The sequence below is a fragment of the Euphorbia lathyris genome, chromosome 7 (assembly GCF_963576675.1).
Source record: "Euphorbia lathyris chromosome 7, ddEupLath1.1, whole genome shotgun sequence".
NCBI lineage: Eukaryota > Viridiplantae > Streptophyta > Magnoliopsida > Malpighiales > Euphorbiaceae > Euphorbia > Euphorbia lathyris.
The window spans coordinates 18,632,302-18,647,652 of NC_088916.1; the positions used below are offsets into that span (position 1 = coordinate 18,632,302).

Sequence of the window (15,351 nt, forward strand, 5' to 3'; positions counted from 1 at the left end):
ACAGAACCTACTAATATTTAACATGTCTACCCGTCCACCTATGTCTGTTGAAAACATAATAAGATGCAAGATTTAAAATCAAATTAAAGTGGGTTTAGTTCAAATTTCAAACCTGGTAACGCCTCTATACTGTGAAGTTCTTTGGCCAAATGTGTCAATAGACTTCCTATGAACAGGTTGCTTTTGGCCTACTTTTGCAGAGCCTCTCTTATTGGTTTCTACAGCCAAAGATTCAGAAGAAGCAGGTGACAATATATTATTAGTTTCTATAATATATGATTGGCACTTGGCAGTGCCAGTCTTAGGCTATACTGTGATATGAGATAACATCTATGGAGACAATAGAGAATGTATGCTTTTATAGATGTTTTCTTCTGTAATCTTATGGATAACAGAATAATTTTCTCCTGAACTTGTATTGAGTTCGACTAAACAATTTGCCCAATTTGAATACATGTCATTGTCCATTGGTTGAATGTGCATACATGCCATTCTTGTAGTTTGTCAAGCAATACAAAATTTCATGTCAAAATTGACCAGAAAAGTCATTTTGGAGTTAAGAATATAATTTCAGGGGCATAATGTACTAATTTCTGTGATCTTACTACATAGTTTGAAGTTGTTTGGAAACCCTCAGAATTCAGAAATCTATTTTATCGCACAATATCTTTTTGTCCAAGTCTTGCAAATACAAAACGGGTTGCATTCTTACAAGTTTGATATGTTTGATTGGTTCTCTACACAACAAAGGCTGGTGAGCAATCTAGAATCAGGGGTGAGAAGTGGGATGAGGAGGCTGAACAGGACATATTAGTTTTATCTTTAATTTTCTTGCAAATCAAATCCAGAACAGGACAGATTTGATTTGATTTTACTTTAGCTATTATTTTCGGATAAAAGATCCTCTTCCTTGCAGGGATGAAACCTTAGCTGATCGTCTTCAGAGGATCAAATCTAGGTACTTTCTTCTCCTTTTTTTTAAGGGATAAGTACAAAAAAAAATGCCTGTGGTATACCGGATTTGCGAACTGGGACCTGTGTTTTTTTTTTACAAACGGAGGTCTGTGATAAACGCCGTTAGCAAAGAACGGATTTTTTCACTCACTCCGTCATTTATGCTTACGTGGCACTTTGACCCAAATGTTGACCAGGGGCAAAACAGGGATTAAATGAAATATTTTATATATAAACCCAAAAAACACAAATCCCCAATATCGCACCCCTTCTTCTTCTCCCCTTTCCCTAATTCGATTTCCCTCTCCCAAATTGCAAACCCTAATTCCTTAATTGGATACCCAACACACCCGTTCTGGCACGAATTGTAACTCTACGTCCACCCTATTGTAATCCCGAACGCGTTTCAAGTAGGATGAGTCGAACATCCTTAAATTCGTGGGTGCAGGGAAGTCAAGAAGAATGGGCAGGACCTGTGAGATGCAATTGCGGATTCATTTCACCACTACGAACAGCTAAGACGCCGGGGAACATGGGCAGGCGGTTTTTTGGTTGTGGGTGTTTTAAGGAGGTGAATGGCTGTAATTTCTTTGAATGGATTGATGAATTGCCATGCAGGAGGGGAAAGATGGTGTTATTAGCATTGAAGGATGAGAGAAAGGTATTGCAATTGCTCAGAAAAGGATTGAAGAGTTGGAGGTGGAGTTGAGTTTGGCTAAAAAGATGGTGGCAGAAAAAGAAATCGTTGGGCAGAGTGAGAGGCAGGGAAGAAGATGGACATGGAACTGCTGTATAGGAAATGTAGTTTGCTTGGTTATTGTCATAATAGGGTTAGAGATGTATTGGTTGGATTTAGGGAACAATTATAGGAATTCTTTGGCACCTTGAATTGTTCTTGAATTGTTCTTGGATTTTTTGGTATGTATTTGGTATTCTGTGATACCAATTGGGCATGAAATTGGATTTTGTATGAAATGTTACTTAGTGTTATGAATTAGTATTGGAATTCTATGATATGAATTGCTTAAGTTTCATGTTTTTCTTGTTGACACAAAATGGGAATTGGTTAGAATTATGTAAAGGTATTGGGTAAACTGGAGTAGGTTATTTAGGTATGGATTAAGGTTGATATTGGCGACATTAGCAAGCATATTCATTATGTATTTGCAATGAAGCCTGTAATTGACAAAAAAATTGACACTTACTTGACACACAACTGTATTGTAGAGACCTGTAATTGAAAAGAAATGGACACTTAATTGTAAGCTCTTGAAACTGTAATTGACACATAATTGTAAGCATTGTATAGACCTGTAATTTAATCCCAAAACATCGAAGATGCATTACAAAAGCAGTTAAGTCAACATCGTTCAATCGTCTTAACTAAACCTGTAATAACATACACAAAAAACAGGGTACTTCACACCCGCTAGACACAGAAATTTTACTACAAAGCATCTAAAAACAGGGTACTTCAGACCCGATAGCCACATAAACAGAGTACTGCTCTGGGTACTTCAGACCCACAAAAAAACATCTAACATGCTATAAGCATCCAAAAAAACATCTAATATGCTGTAAGCATCCAAAAAAACATCTAATCCCAAGCTCATTTTTTCAGCCTCCGTAAGATATCTTCGAGTGTCGTCTTGCTTGCACTTGGAGGCTGTGAACTCGCCATAGTTTGGCGCTGTGAACTCGTCATTGGTTGGGGCTGCGAACTTGAAACTGCAGGTATTCTTGCAGAGAGTGGAGTTGATGCTGGTTGTGGCTGTGATAATGGTGTTCTTACACGCCTACTTGGCAATGCAGATGATGAAGGCCGAGATGATGGTGCAGATGATGGTGCAGATGTACGAGCGTTCTTCTTTGGTCTTCCAGCCCGTCTAGGGGGTGAGGACTATAAAAAAACATGAAAACTAAATCATTATGCACAAAAAATTAGATAATGTAAACAAATGACCATTTCTCATTAGATATAACCTTACCTGGACATTCAATTCTTTGTTTTTGGCTCTCCTCATCCTCCTTTGCCAGCCGGTTTCGCCTGTAACAAACGCGGTACAACCTCTAACATTATGCCCTTCTTTCTTGCAATTACCACATACGAGAATTCCTCCTGCTCTTGTTACCTTGTATGGATTTCTCGGTTCATCGGACCGCCTAGTTCTTTTCTTCTTAGGCCTTCCTGCAGGTTTTTTCACAACCCATGGGTGGATGTCTGGAAGATCTGTTTTCTCCCATTCCTCCTTGCTTGGTATTGGTGCCATTATATGACTGTATACACTTAAGTAAACAACTTTGGAGAAGTACTCATGCACATATGCCTCAGGCAGCTCCCTATTCTTGAAAATAGCGGATATTGCATGTTTGCAAGGGATACCACTTATATCCCACATCCTACAGTTACATGTCCTATCTTGCAAATTAACAACGCTGGTGTAATCCCCACAATCAACAGAATAAAGCTTTTGCCCAGCGGGAGTCGCGATACAACCTCTAGCACTCAATTTGAGCTTCTCCAGCTTCTCTTGATAGTAAGGACAAATATCACCCCTATATTTCTTCATACCTTCAGTATTCACATGAATTCTCTTCATCATTTTCTTCCTAATCCACTCAAAGCAACTAACCACAGGTTTATCCCTACTCTTCTTAATATAAGCATTGAAGCACTCACTCATATTGTTTTGCACAGCATCGGATTTTGTTTCAATAGAGAAATAGCACCTAGCTCATGTCTTGGGATCTTTCTCCATCACCCATGTCCATGCTGCTCCATCAAATGCCTTAAGCTTGTCCATATAGTGTTCCCGCAGCCTAACAGTCCCAGCCTTAGCAGCATCCCACAACACCTTCTTGTACTCTAGTCCTTTGAATATGAGCTTCATGTTGTCATACATGTGCTTCACACAGAACCTATGCTCTACCCCAGGAATCAACTTCTCCATAGCTTCAACCAAACCCTGTGCAAATACATAAACAATTATAAAAATCTATCCAATTCCATAATAATTAGATCAAATTTAATAAGGAACAAAAGTATTGTTACCTTTTGCTTATCAGACATAAAAATCCACTTTGTTGCCCTGGGATTCCCAAAATCATTGAATAGATTCTCCAAGAACCACTCCCATGATGCTTTGCATTCACTGTCTACCATTGCCATAGCCAATGGATACATTTGCTCGTTTCCATCTCTTGCCACGTCAGACAAAATCTGGCCACCTAATGGTGTTTTTAGAAAGCACCCATCAAGCCCTATTATTGGTCTCAAGCCAGACTGAAAACCTTCTAACTGTGCATTGAACCTCACATACATATATTGGAAAGTAACTATCTCTTTGGGTAGCCTTGTAAGCTCTCCTTCTCTAGGCACCTCAACCCTTTCCAACTCAAGCTCAGTTTTAAATCTGACTCTGCTACCGGGCATCTGTTTCTCTATTGTTGCACCATAATCAAACAATCTCCTGCATTGCTCCTTTGCAGCTCCATCAACCAACTTCTTTGCAAGATTTCTTGCTCTGTAACACTTTGCTGCAGACACCTCAGATCCCAATTCCCTTTGGACCTTATTACCTAGCGCATCAACATCATAACTGGGATTGTCCCTCAAATCCTCTAGATATTTCTCTGCAATGTAAGAAGAACCTATAAGCCTGTTTCTGTTATCCCTAGGACACTGATGGACTGGCTGAAATGTCTTCACTTGAAATGTGTCATACTGACGTAGCTTAGAAGCATGCACTTTGAATCCACATTTATGCTTGCACCTAACTGTCACCTTCTGTTGATTGTTATTCACGAAGATGTAGTCATAGCCATTATGAATAGACCAATCCTTCAGAGCCTTCCTAAACACACGCACATTAGTAAACCTCATACCTACACATAGTTCGGGAATGGAAGAACCACTATTCTCATTGAAGTCCGTATAGTGTGGACCTTCATCATCAGAGCCCTTAAAACTACGCAACTCATCACTATCATATCCTCTCTCATTAAATTCGTCCATATCATTATCCTCCAAATCATTGCCACTTGCATATGTCCTTGGGATATCTCCAATCGGCTCTACTTCTTCCTCTAGTGATTCTGACTCACTATCCTCCTCATTGATACCACCATTTGGAACATAAGTACTGTCTTCAGAATCAGACCCCATGTCATCATTGTTAGGAGTGTGAACATCCTCATCCTCCGTATCACTGACATCACTGTCATCAGAATCAGGCCCTCCTTCATTAGTGTCATCACTGTCGTCATAAGCAGACCCTCCCTCATTAGTGTCAACATTGATACCAGTATCATCATTGGCACCCATTTCCTCCAAATTATCCATATTGGCACCCATATCCTCCAAATTATCCACATTGGCACCCATATCCTCCAAATTATCCACATTGGCACCCATATCCTCCAAATTATCCACATTGGCACCCATATCCTCCAAATTATCCTCATTGGCACCCATATCCTCCAAATTATCCACATTGGCACCCATATCCTCCAAATTATCCTCATTGGCACCCATATCCTCCAAATTATCCTCATTGGCACCAATCTCAAAACTCAAAGCATTGGCACCAACCTCCACACTCCCCTCATTGGCACCAACCCCATCATTGGCACCAACCGCAACACTCTCATTACTGGCATCAACCTCAACATTCTCATCATTCGCACCAATATCAAAACTCCAATCATTCTCACCATTAGAGGAAGGGTAAACATTTGTGCTTGGGATATCGTTTATGTCACACCTATTGTCATCAATCACTTGTAATGGCTTTATCTCCATGTAGTAAATGTCTATATGCGGATACCCTGCATTAAAGTCAATGAAGTCTCGAACACTCTTATCGTTAACAATCTCCTCAATTCCTTCTGATCCAGATAACCCAGCGATCTTGTACCACATTTGTACTGAGTGTTTGTACCCTACATCCTTCCCAATATCCGCTAGCTCAAAGTAGCTCATGTAGTCAATATCCATTTTCACCATCCTCGTTTTACCTCCAACGTATAGTTGTTTGTCCATGTCTACCCATTTACCACCGTAATGAATAATCAACGTATGCATTGTAGCCATGATTGCTGTACATCAAACAAGTAATAGCATATCAACAATTTTCATTCACACTATTCATTCAACAATATTCATTCACATGACATCGAACTAATGACAGAACAAATCAACATGACATTGAACTAAAGTACAACTCTAAACTCATATGCCATCGAAATAAAGACAGTCCAAATCAATAATATTCATTCACACCAACAACGTCTAAGTATAAACATTCATTTGTCCCATTATCATTGTACATCATACAAGAAATAGCATCAACTTAAAGACAACTCTGATCTCACGATCATTATAAAAACAACTCTGAACTAACAAGACATCAAATTAAAGGCAACCCAAATCAACAAACGTCATTAACACTAACATGCAACCTTAACAACAACGACCACAAATTCGCAACATCGTACAAGAAAAATCGTATATACGAAATCCTATCGCAAAAACCCTAACTAAAAGAAACAGAACGTAACGAAATCGAGATTAGAGGGCTGTGCGAACAGTGTGTGTACCTTGATTTCCAAGCTTTTACACCCTCAAATAGTGGTCTTCACCCTTACTTCTGCTCCTTCATACTTTCTTATGATTTTCCGTTTTCTTGGAAAATAGGTTGGAAACGAACCGTATGATGCAAGAGATGATGAATTTCAACTTTTCCCCTCCAAATTCCGACTTAAAGGTGAGGTTTTTCAGTGGTTTGTGGTGCCTGGTACTGTTGAAGTTCGAAGGTTGGAATATGAAGAGGTGCGATATTGGGGTCTGTGTTTTTTGGGTTTATATATACAATATTTCATTTAATCCTTGTTTTTCCCCTGGTTAACATTTGGGTCAAAGTGCCACGTAAGCATAAATGACGGAGTGAGTGAAAAAATCCGTTCTTTGCTAACGGCGTTTATCACAGACCTCCGTTTGTAAAAAAAAAACCACAGGTCCCAGTTCGCAAATCCGGTATACGACATGCATTTTTTTTTACTTATCCCTTTTTTTAATTGGATTAATTGCCCAATCGATCTATATATTCTAAGTTAATGTTAATTATTATTCTGGAATTAATTAGTTATCAAGCTCATGGGTTGAGAGCTTATGTGGAGGTTGTTCTCCTGGCCTGTTTCCTGCTTTTATCATCATACTTTTTTAATTAATTATTATTATGTTCTTCAGATATCAGATTGAAAGATAATAATTAATTAAAAAACAGGTAGAGTTGTTCAAACACCCTCATCTGTTGCTTTTGCAATCCAAAAATTCCATCTTTAAGCTTCCTGGTGGCCGTATAACACCTGCCGAATCAGGTATTTACTCTACCTGCTATGCTACTTTCTTAATATTAATTAAGTAAATTATATATATATTTATATATATATAATTTGTAATTAGAGTTAAAAGCTTATACAGTCACTCAGCTTTGTCTAATATTTTAATGGGCACTAAAACTTTGTACCAATAAAATAACTGAAGTTTTATTTTGTTTCAATGAAGTCACTTTAGGGATTTTTTTCCGCTATTTCAATTCCTGGGTGCTGACTAGGATGGTTTACGACAAAAATGTAATGCCATGTTGGCATAATATTTCTGATAAATGGCATTGACATGGCGCTGTGTTTGTAGTGTGAACTATCTGACTTACCAGGTAATCACTTGAGTTTCTTTTCCAATTTATCTATGACTGACATTTGTTGCTTTTTTTCACCTATATATAATATATTTTGCTTCTGCATTTGATTTGTAGGAAAGTTTAAGCGACTTGGTATACCTGATGAAATGAGCGTATAATACTCATGTTAGCTGTGGATATGGTTTGCAGTGCTAGGAGTAAATACCTTGCTCAAGTATTCAACAATGAGAACTACAAATTGAACCATCGAGTCTCTTTCTCCAAATACATGTTGATGAATGAAGAATGTTTTATTTATGTTTGTGATGCTTAGATACTTTTGAATTATAATGTTCGGTACTTTTGACGGACAATTTTTTTTTTGTACTTCATTCATCTTAGAATACGTTACGCCTAAAGTAATTTATGTGGCAACGTATTTACTTTTTTCCTCTTTACATAAACAAATGTTATGTTGCTTTGTATTTAAACGGTTGCCTTTTCGATTATTAAGTGTTGTTTTACAGATTTGAAATCGTTCCTTTGAAATCAAACAATATTGTTTTTATGTTACAAAATATTGCATTTGTTAGTAGATAAGTGTTGCTACTAATAAAAAATGTTGCCTTTACAGTAAAATATCGTTGCTTTTGTAAAAGATAACGCTTTAGTAAAAAAAATGTTACATTTGCTAAAATCATTGCATTTGTAAAAAATAGAGTGTTGCTATAGGTCACTAAATGTTGCCTTTACTGAAAGCAAACGTTGCTAAGGTATAAAAGTATTGTGTTGCTTATTGCTTAGAAAGTGTTGCATTTACTTTAAAAGTGTGTTGCATTTGTTTGAATATAAGTGTTGCATTCAACTACAAAATGTTGTCATTAGTTAACAAAAGCAACATATTGTTAGTATTAAACGTGTTGCTTTGTTGATGAAAAAATGTTACCTTTTATTGTAAGCAATTTTATTTATGGATAAAGTTTTTCTAACAGTTGGAAAGTTAGCATGTCCAAGACGAGCATGCCACAATGGTAAAGAAATATTAAATGCTTGTGCATGATGCAGAGCTCTTGGTGGAAGGGACAAAGTGTAACGGCTATTGCTAATTGTGCCTCGATGAATTTCCTTCTGTGTCTTCAAATCCTTCAAAATAAAATAGTTAGCAAAAAACTCAACAGATATAGGATTTGAACGAGTTAAAGAAGAAACAGATAAGAGATTGTGCACTGTATTCGAAACACAAAGGACATCTTGAAATTTGAGAGGAGAATTAGAAACAGTGAACTTAGAAGTACCAACATGAGATATGGGGATTGTGTAACCATTAGCTACAGTAACTTCCTCTGGTCTGTCATATTCACTGTGAACATGGAGATTTTCAAGATCAGCAGTTAGATGGTGAGTAGCTCCTGAATCAACAAGCCAGTCCGTTTTGGTTGGGGTTGATGTTGCAGCAAGATTGGAAGAAGGCTTAAGATTGTTGCGAGTGTTCCGGTTAAATTTAGGAGAGGGACATTGTCGAGATATATGACCTGCTCCCCTATAATTGTGACAAGTCACGGTAGCTATATCCAAGGGTGCAGATACTGTCTGAGGTGACCGAGCGGATGTGCCAGAATAATTGCCTCACCCACGTCCATGACCACGCATAGAACCTCTAGCAGAGTAGTTTACAGTAGGTGAAAAAGAGAGAGGAACATTTTCACGAGCCAATTGTCGCTCTTCGTTGAGTAGTAATCCAACAAGGTCATCATAATAAATAGTTTCCAAACATGCTTCTAATGCACGAACAAAAGGTCTATACGCAGGCCCTAGGCCATTGAGCACAGCTTTAACCAAGTGTTCATCAGAGATCGGGTGACAGAGAGCAGCAAGTTCATCGCTGATATGCTTAGCATTCTGGAGATAAGAAGAGATAATACACCCACAAATACAGATGAGATTATCGAGCTGGTATTTCAGATCTCGTATTTGAGACCGGGAGCCAACCGAGTAGGCTTTGACAAGTTTTTGATAGGCATCACAAGCAGTTTTAGCACCAACTAATTGAGGTAATACACCCACAAATACAGATGAGATTATCGAGCTGAGAACCAACTGATCTTTTTGATACCAATCTTTGTAATCGGGATTATGGGCACCGCCAACAAGTGTTGCAGATGGTAAAGGAATGGTGGAATCGATATGATCAGTGAGATTGTGGCCATGGAGAATAGGCATAATTTGAGTTTTCCATAGCACAAAATTTGTTGGAATCAATTTTAGGGATAGCTGATGAGATAAATTGACGGAAGGAGCAGCAGAAATAATGGTGGAGGCGAAGCTTGAGTTGGCAACAGTGGTACCGTTGGTTGCCATGAAAGCTGATTAAGAGTCAAATATAGAGAAAAGGAGAAAAAAAGGGGAAAGAACGATGCGAGAGAAACAGAGTTGTAAAACCACTTAGGCTCTGATACCACGAAAAGTATTTGACTCTTAATGATATTCTCATTAGATGGATCGTGTATATATAGTTACAAAGAGATAAGAAGTTGCAGTTGTAGGTATTTTGAAATACAAAATATCTGAGACTAATTCAAAACAATAACTAAAAAATATGTACAACTAATAATATCTTATCATCTTCAAGGGGAAAGCTAGAGTTTTTACAAGAATGAAAGGATGTCTAATTTACGAGATAAAAGTTCTATTTATAGTTGTAGTTCGGACCCCGTATCTGACCTAATTCGTTTCCTTTTGCAGGTGGGAAGCATGAGACTTGATCGTGGCATCGTGGGGCCGGGAATCAGTTTTTTGACTGATTCCCGCAGGTCAGCTCGCCGAGCTGGGTGAGCCAGCTCGCCCGAGCTGTCCTTCAAATATAAAATTCTATTGCATTCATTGGCACCACAATATACACATTATTCTTTCTTTTTCAATGGACAATAATATACATTATTCTTAATATAGCAATTTCAAAGCCAACAGTCACAACCAAGACAATTCATTGTTTTTTTTTATTATTATACAAACCCTCGATTTCTAAGCCCGGTTTTATTAATAGGCAATGAAAAAAATCAAAACAGTTAAGAATACAACGTCAAAAGATGCTAAAAAAATCAAAATTACTCTAAATCACTCGGGATCTCTTTCTATATTGACTTTCTTCATTTTCTAAATCAGATTCTCTTATTTCTTTTTTCCACTTCCAGACAAATGTATTTTAGAGGGCATATCATAATTTATAAATAACAATAATAACTACAAATAAAAGTTAATAATCACTCAATCAATCAAAATATCAAAGGAATTATAGCACTTGGATTATGCCAACTTTAGTCAGTTTTCAATTATATTATAACCTTTAATTGTAAATGAAGAGTAAAATTAATAATCTATAAAGATTTGAATTAAATTGAAATACTTGAGGAAATATTAAAAACTTAGAACCTGCTAACACTAATATAAAATACTATAAATATTTGAATTGAAATACTTGAGGAAATATAAAAAATTTGAAAGCAGCTAACAGTATAATATGAAAAACTTAATAAAATAAATTTTATTAATTACCCAAATCAGTAATTGCTATGAACCTGTTAATATAAATTATAATTCCTATTAAAAAACCTGTTAATATAAATTATGATTCCTATTAAAAAAACCTCAAATAAGTTATTTGCTAAAAAAAACCCTAAATTAGTAATTGCTATATGTTAAAATATTTCTTACCAAATAGCAATAAAAAAACCCAAATCACAGCAGTAGAAGAATACAAGATTTCAAATATTTAACATTGAAAATAAAAATTAGGTTCAGAGATTTCTTACCAAAGGGGCAGCCCGGTCGCACTACGCGTCCCCGCTGAGCGAGGGTCCGAGGAGGGGTCCCACCACAAGGGTGTACTAGGGGCAGGCTTTCTCCTGCCAATTTATTTGGCAAGAGGCTGCTCCTAAAACTCGAACCCATGACCTTTTAAGAGATTTCTTACCAAATCGAAAAAAAAACAAATCACAGCAGGACAAGAAAAACCAAATCATAGTAATAAAACCCTCCTGCTGTGATTTTATTTATATATATACTATGTAAAAAATATTTTTTTGGTTTCTTAATTTCTTGGACACTAGACAGATGCTCACGAAACAATGTCCAGGACCGGCCCTACCACAAACCATCTTAATACGATGAGGAACCATTATTAATTTTTTGATAAAATTATGATTCTGTTTTGTTAATAGGTAAAACTATTGATATATTAATATATTTTTTTTAAGAACTATACTAATATATTTTAAATTAATTAATAAATAAATATATAAGTACAATTTCAAAATTAATAAAGAAATCTAATAATTAATATAATTATTGTTAAAACAAGAAGCCTAATTTTCACAATAGCACAAAAATTATTGAAATTGATTGTTTCTTGATAAAATAATCACTTGAATCTTTCATAAAAATTTGAACATCGAGTCAATATAGTCCACCTCGCAAAATTGACTAAAGAATCAGTGGAAATTATTATGATTATTCGAAAGAAAAACGATATTGTAGATTTTTAGGATTGACCCAAAATCATTGGGCCGAATTGAGAAGTACATTGCAGTACTTTCCACTATTAATCGATTAGTATGATTTTAAGGCACTGTTTGGCAATTAATTATTAGTTAACTGATTTGATTAACTGCTTATTTGTTTAGTAAAACTTAGCTGATTACTAATAATTTTCTTTATATAATGACACATATAAAATTTTGATTTGAAGTTAAAGTGTAGTAGTTAGAGGTAAAAATATTATTCAAAAGACATGCAATAATAAACTAATTGAAAGAACTCTTAAGCTTTTTTAAAATTAGTTTTTTTGAATCTAATAAACTCTTTCAACAATTTTCTCGATAAACATCACTATTAAAATTTTGACTAGTTAAAATCTCTAAAATAGTTCAAACCTTTAATTAAAAAAAAAACTATTTGCCAAACATGATTGGTTGTGTTCTAATTTTAGAAAAGAATATGAACATGAACGAAGTGAATTTTAGATATGAATAAAACATGTACTAATTCTTTTAGTATAATCTCACTACAAAAAATAACCCCTATATCAACGCTTTTTTAAATACACTTTTAAAAAGTGTCACTACAAAAAATCAAAATATTTATTGTTATCGAAAATTTAACTCTTAATTTTGTTTTTACCCTTACAAACACAATTCTTTACCTGTTTGCCAAACATTAATTTGTTTTTTATTTATTTTTAATTTACTGACCCTACCTTGCCTCTTCTCTCTTTCTCGTGAACGCCTCCGCCGATCTCCTCTGTTTTGCTAATCTGGTGTGAGGAAACCCTAAATCCCTAAATTAGCTTCTTCCTAGTCGCTCCCTAATTTTCCTTTCGTTCTCTCTCTGTGACGGCAACAAAGGCCATTGCTATGTGAGGCGGAAGAAGATCACCCCAAGTTCTCTCTCTCTCTCTCTGATATTCCATCGGTGTCCATCAACTGATTTCGTCCTCTGGAATCTAATCTAAGCTCTGTTGTCTTCAAATCATTAAGGTATTTCTTTAAATCTCTGTTGTCTGGTCTAATCTCATATGCTTACTTAAGAACTTTTATGTGAGTGCTTATGTGATTGGCGTCGAAACCTACAAAGATAAATATAACTTCACAGCCCTTAGGTTGTCAAATCTGAATCTATTCTTTCAAATACAAAACTAACTTAATTTATATTATCGATTGCTACTATGATTGGTTCGTTTAGGTAAAACTCTAACTTTACCAATTGAGCCGTATGACAATCCAATTCAAAGAACGACCTGCAGTTATCATTCGAAGAATGAATAATCAATTGAGAATAAATCCCTAAAATGCAATGAACAAATAAGCGGTAAGATAAGAATTAAAGCACAACAGTCTCACAATAATGAAGAAAACCTTCTTTGAATTAACCCTTAATTGAAAATACAAGTTTAGCTATGAATAGCCATGGAGAAAAACCTTTCTCTCTTGTGAAAGAGAGAACAAAATAAAAATAAAAGCTAAACCTAAAAACTAAAAACGGAATGAAAATTGAATTAAAATTGAATTTTGATTATAAAACGGAATTTTTTTATTAGAGATAGATCCTCTCCTATTTATAGGAGTTCTCCAACCCTAATTAGGAGATAAATCCTAACTAATTATAAAAAAATAAATATTCTAACTTCCTAATACTACTTGGCTTCTTCCTTCCTGATTTATAGGCTTAAAACTCTTGAATAGACATCTGAAAACGCGATGGAATTGAACAGATTCGCACTTGATTTATCTGGATTTCTGCCCGTCTGCTTCTTAGTCTTGCGCAAGACTAACTTCCAGTTTCGACTTCAGATCTTTAAAACAGCTCCAGATTTTATCTTTAACCAAATTAGCTCCAAATAATCCCAATCCAGCTCCTTTCTTCATAATAAGTCCCTGTAGGAGCATAATACACAAAACAAGTAATAAACCCGTGATAACAATCAAAGCGGCTAACAAATAGCATAACAAGTGGATATTTTATCGCTGAAATAGAGACTTATCATTATGTCTCCTCTGTTTTGATAAGGTTTGGAATAGAGCAAAGATACACCTTACTCATTGAGGTAAGAATTGGCTCAATCAACATCTTACAAAGATCTGGCCCTATTTCAATGAGGTAAGAACTGTTTTGGATCCCATTTTTCGGTCTTTTAATTGGATGTATGCAGCTCTAGGTATAGGAAATTAAATGATTTCTAAGTTTGGTATTTTGAAGTTACTGTTTGTGTTATTATTTCGATAGGACTATATGTGTGTCTCGAAATTTTGATGTTTGTAAGCAGTGTCTGAGTTGATAAAGGCTTCAGTAGAACCTGTTCTTGAGCAATATAGACCGATCGTACTGTCATCTCTTAAATTTTCCAGAGATGAAGCAAAGCTATCCATAGGATCCGACTGTTTTGGTAAATTAATATAGACAATTTCCATAACTTTGTCATCAAGGTATCTGTATTCTAATAAACAACAAGAGGTGGATATATATTAATTTGCATTATATGGTTGCAGGTACGCCCTGATGATGAAGCAGGACAAATTCCCATGGCGTATGTAGTGAGGAAAGTAAGAAGCAACCTTACAGAGGCTCAAGTTATGCATTTCATTGCAAAACGGGTATGCTTATGAATTGTCTCGTCGCAAACAGTTGGTTGTGTATACAGAGATCTCTAACATTGTTGTCATTCATACTTTTTTCTTTTTAATTAGACTAGATTTTTTTTTTTTTTAAAAAAAAAATTTGCGCGCAATGCGCTTACATTAAAGAATAAAGAAAAATCCCCACCAGACCCGGATGTGATTCGAACCCATGACCTCCCAAGGCATAGGTAAACTCTCAACCACTAGGCTAAGAGCTTCACCACACTAGCTTATTTTTAAATTTTGAGATTTTAAATGATTTTACAGATTTTATTTGGATTCAATGCATAAAATATGGATATTGCTATTTATAAAAAAGACCTTATAAAAACTCAATATGTAAAAACATCAAATTGGTTTAAACCCTGGAATAGTAAATAACACTCGGAGAGATTCGGAATTCATTTTCGAGAACTGTATGGATAAATTCTAAAATACTCTCGGAATAATACAATTTATAATGATAAAATTAGGGCTGTCAATATGGATTACAACACGATAACACGATTCACGTAACACGGAAATTAAACGAATTAGGGTTGAGATAA

General features: G+C 35.6%; 2 long non-coding RNA genes across 3 annotated transcripts; both read left to right on the forward strand.

The window, feature by feature from the left end:
• Positions 1-914: 914 nt before the first annotated feature.
• Positions 915-8,140, forward strand: LOC136234906 (uncharacterized). The gene is made up of 4 exons (XR_010691525.1): positions 915-958; positions 7,239-7,332; positions 7,520-7,670; positions 7,770-8,140. It is a non-coding gene; the product is annotated as an uncharacterized lncRNA (long non-coding RNA).
• A 4,778-nt stretch (positions 8,141-12,918) lies between these two features.
• On the forward strand, positions 12,919-14,993 carry LOC136234953 (uncharacterized). 2 transcript variants are annotated; one of them, XR_010691569.1, is made up of 4 exons: positions 12,919-13,165; positions 14,196-14,285; positions 14,452-14,571; positions 14,675-14,993. It is a non-coding gene; the product is annotated as an uncharacterized lncRNA (long non-coding RNA). The 2 variants fall into 2 exon arrangements; XR_010691568.1 differs by lacking the exon at positions 14,452-14,571.
• Positions 14,994-15,351: the final 358 nt, after the last annotated feature.